Source organism: Cryptotermes secundus, unplaced genomic scaffold (genome assembly GCF_002891405.2).
Source record: "Cryptotermes secundus unplaced genomic scaffold, Csec_1.0 scaffold278, whole genome shotgun sequence".
NCBI lineage: Eukaryota > Metazoa > Arthropoda > Insecta > Blattodea > Kalotermitidae > Cryptotermes > Cryptotermes secundus.
In genome coordinates, this window is record NW_019731978.1 from 327811 (window position 1) to 332925 (window position 5115).

The following is a 5115-nucleotide window of genomic DNA, read 5'->3' on the forward strand; positions in this document are numbered from 1 at the left end:
TTCAAAGACATCTTCATTTCAGAATTTCTCATCACAGGACATCCAGACTACATTAAAATCTAACATAAATCACAGTGCACAGGAATGTAGCTGTTCCAGTGGATGGATTTAGATATTCACCTGCAATGTCCTAGGAGCGTTTACAGGTTATTCCACTGCTTCGGTCATTTGTGATCATTGTTCAACACCACAGATTTCTTTTTTGCCTTTTCAGCCGCATCCCGTATTTTTCAAGCACTGCCACACTCCAGATCAGATTTTTAACACACACACACCTATACATGCTACTTTCCCTCTTGTTATTCTTTGAATTATCATGGAGAAAAGGGTTAGTACTGCCTCCTGAATTTAATTCTTTGAAGAGACATGAAAATTCAGCTGTTAAAAAGCTCGATCTTCTAGGATACAATGTCATCTAAACAAGGTAAAATTAAATCTATCCCCGTAACAAGCTGTAGAGACATATAGGGTTGAGAGATGCTGAGGCTCCCACATTTTTTAGACAACTGGCTAACAGACAGTGATGAGCTTGTTAGCCTTACACACCTGCCACCCTTTACACCCAGGATGATTCCTGGTACTTATTTCTGCTAGAGGCTGAGACAACCCCAGGGCCATAGTGTGGCTGGAAGGATTAGATCAACTGAAAAATCCAATGGCATTGGGAATCAAACCCGGAACCTTCCGGCTTGTAGCACAGTATACAATATCATGCAGTCTGCTGAAAGCAAACCAGCATTTCAGAGGAACATGTCACCTCCATCCTCAAGCGCAGAGAATAAGTCAAGCAAAAAACCACTGTGAATCAGGTACCAGACTCTGTTTGCTACCTCCATTGGTGTGACTAAAACAAATTGGAAATGAACATGACCGGAGGTTGGCCCAACAGACGCCACAGGGACGTGTAGTTTCATGGTTGGATTGGCAGACATGCTAGAAAGACATTTGAGTGTATTCAGGGTTGGCACTGAAAGAATTAAAGATGTCCACAAATGCGGAATATGTGTATGTTACATACTGTGATATCATAAAGGCGACCACTGAAAACTTGATCTGAGCATGAGATTGTGATTGGTTCAGTTATTTTAAGGACACACGAGTGCCTGCTGAAATTGTATGCCCCCTAAACAACATTCAATCAATAACAGTGACCCAGAACACAGTGCAGTCTCCATGTAGTCATGTAGGTGAATACCTACATCTTGAAGGAAGGTTGTCAACCTTAAGCACTGGATGCCCTTTACCCCCACAAAGATTTCTGGCACTCATTTCTCTTAGAGGTTGAGTCGACCAGAGGGCAAAGCGTGGCTGGAAGGATTAGGTTAATTGAAAATTGCGGGAATCGAACCCACAACCTTCCTGCTTGTAGAATACTGCCTCAAGCAATTACACTAATCTATAAGAGTAAAAGTTAAGCTATCCCTGTAACAGGCCATGGTGGTCCATAGGGTTGTGAGACGTTGAGGGTCTAGACCAGGCATGTCCAACTTCAAACAGGTTGTGATCGATTGTTTAGTGTCAAAACTGCCAGTGATCTACCACCCCCTCCTATCGTCGTATCTCGCTTTAAGCAAAAATATTGGTAAAAATAACAGGACACATGATGTTTGTTGTGAAAGCAACTAGTAACTGGGCTCTCTCTCTGATGTCTGTAGATTCATCCAGCTGGAGGGAGAAAGCAACACAACTGGAAACATCTTTCAACTGTTGTTATGTTTCCACACATCATTTCTATTCGCTGCACAATGGTGTTACTTGATAATTGAAGATCTTGAATAGTAGTTAGATCTCTTTCTTATTTTTAAATCCTTCAAAAAGATTATCAGCTATTTCAAGAAAACAATCTTTTACAAATTCCCATTCTGTGAAAGGTTTGCATTTTTTAATGATCAGATTGCTGACCTTGAAGGATGATTTGGTTGCATTGTTAGAAAGTGACCTTGGTTTTGCCATCAACCGTTGTTGGGATGCTAATTTCGATTTAAGATCTTCGAGCTTAAGTTCATGAATTTCACTTTTGGGTGGAAAATCAGAATCATACTTATTGCTATGGAGAGCATTATAATGGCGTTCCAGATTACCCTTTTTTTTTGGCAAGGATACTGAGGCGTTGCATTTTCCACTACAATGAGGTAACTGTTTTATCCGACACACGCACACAGACGCTTTCAAAGTTATTAAAATAACGTGGGCAGACCACTTACTGATCCTTTGATTACACTGAGCTCATCCCCAAATTCTTTATTTGTTTAATGCACAGCAAAGCGACAAATCTCCACTAACAGCTAATATAATATATGTCTCACTTGTTAATTCAACATACGGGGATTCACAGTTGACTGGAGGAAGGGAACGAAGTGAATCACATGTTCTGTCGATCACTCTTGCATCAGAACACACGCGGCTAACGACGAGCGATGAAATAAGAGTTCACGTGATAAGGATAGAGTAGGAACTTCCCCACAGTTCACTTAACACAAGTGTAAAGCAATTTTCACGTCAGCTACATAAGAACAGAAAAATAGGAATGACTAATATGTATTTTCCCTTCAAAATCTGAATATAATCATATTATATTACAAGCGAACTTGGTAAGGTGGTAAGGTTGTCAGCCTAATGTGCTTTACTCCCCAGGAAAATTATTTATTTAATTCCTGGTACTCATTTCTGTTAAGAGGCTGAGTCGACCCCAGGGCCATAGGGTGGGCAGAAGGATTAGGTCAATTGAAAGAATCCAATGACCTCATCAGGACTTGAAGCCACGACCTTCCAGCTTGTAGCATAGTGCCTCAACCAACTACGCTTCAAAATGTGTGATACCAGAAAAGCAAAGTGGACTGATACTGGCCTACTAATGTCGCCAAAATATTCATAACATTTCAGTTAACTGAAAAATGTAGAGAATACAAAGAACACATCTCATCTTTGCAAGATTACAGTCTTCTCAGATGTGATAGATAGGTAGTAGTGTTTCAGAGGAACTTGCTGCCTCTACTTTCATGGCAAAAGAAGTGTCTTCTCCTACCTATCAAGACTATGAATGATATCCGGAAAGTAAAGATAGAAAGTCAAGAAAAATATTTGTAAATCTTTTTTCTTTTATTCACTCGTAGCACTTTTACAACACACCTTTATTTACTTTTCAACATGATATCATGGATCGCAATGTACTTAGTAAGCCTGGAAACGATTTTTTTTATTCCAGCATCATAGAAATCTCTCACTTGTTCTCTTAGCCATGGAGAACAGTTCTTGACATTGTTGATGAAGTTAATCGATGGTGAAACATCTGTCAGCATTATATTTTCATCAGTGACTATGGATGGTCTTCCACTCCTCATTTCATCATGAACATCACTTCTTCCCGCTTCGAATTCATAACATCATTTTGCCATGTTTTGCCTGTTCATAAAATCTTCAACATAAACAGAAACAAGTTGGTGATGAATTTCAGCAGCAGTTTCTCCTTTCACTTGAAGAAATCCGAACCTCTAATCTCAGATCATGCTGTTCAATAATGATCCAATATTACATTTCTATCTTATCTTCAGAAGCCAAAACTGTACCAGTGTTCAAAAGATCCAATTTCATGAAAACTTGCTACTGCAAACTTTGTTGCCACTGTTTAATAGCAGTCAAACAATAACTGAATGGATGTATGAATATAAGCTATACATACGTATATTCTGACAATGGAAACAAGTTCCTGTGACATATTTTGTGAATTAATTACAATTATTATTAGTATCACTTACAAAAATATCCATACTGAGTATCAATACACAATAAACATCTCTGAAATTAAACCAAACAATCTTTATTTCGATTATCTGGATGGCATACCTTTGTGATGAATACAGATGTAGCAAAGTTCCTATTCACAATGTCAATTACTGTTATTACACTTTTCAGTGAAGGAACACAGTACAAAACTTCACATCTTTGCATCTGTCAATTTCTACACACCGTGCTCTTAAAATAAATTATTTTTATTTATAAAAATAATCAGACATCCTTGCATAAAAACGTTAGTACACTAACTTCTCCCATGTTGGGACGCAGCTATTATACAGTAATGATGATGGTAACTCAACAAAGATGCGACTGACTGTGCCATTATATAAAACATAAAAAATAAACACAATGTGTCCGAAAAAACTGACATGTGAAAGTCGTAAGAAGGTCCTGACATATCCAATGCACCAAACTGCCACTGCTAACAGGGGCTGCTCAATAAAACCCATTCAGGGATTCCTTTGCGCAGACAGTTTTTACGGGCACTGAGGCAGCAATCCTGATGAGGCACCAGAAGGTGGATCCCTTCCGCAAGAATTCTTTGGGCTGCTGCTGCTGCAACCACTGCACTGAAACAGGCCTGGGCTTTGTCTGTTCTGAACAAACGACCCTAAAGTGCTCTCTAGAGGGAGTTAAACATAAGCGAATGTGTGAACTTATCTCAATGTTAGTGATGGTAAAGTTCTAAAAGCAACCCCTAGGGCTGCTGAAAATCAGGCATGCCTTGTTTGTAGGAAATCTGTCACCACTGCTGCTGGTGACAGAATGTACACCAGTCACAAATATATATCACTCATCCATGGAGCTGAGTTCTTGAAAAGTCAATTGTGCAGCTACTCAAGAACTTCCTAGCACTTTTTGGAACCCGAAGGTTCATTATCATGTTCACAGGAGCCCTCCACTGGTCCCTAACCTGAGCCAGATCAATCCAATCCAGATCATCCCATCCTGTCTAAAATACATTTTAATATTGTCCACCCCACCTACACCTTGGTCTTCCCGGTGGTCTCTTTCCATCTGGCTTTCCCACCAATATCCTATATGAATTCCGCTTCTACCCCATTTGTGCTATAAGCCCTGCCCACCTTATCCTCCTTGACTTGGATCATTCTAATTATACTTGGAGAAGAGTACAAGTTATGAAGCTCATGCAGTTTTCTCCAACCTCCTGTCACTTCATCGCCCTTCGTTCCAAATATTCTCCTCAACACCCTCAGTCTATGTTCCTCCCTTAATGTCAGAGACCAAGTTTCACACCCATACATAACCACAGGCAAAATTATAGTTTTGTATATTCTAATTTTTATGTTCTTGGACAGC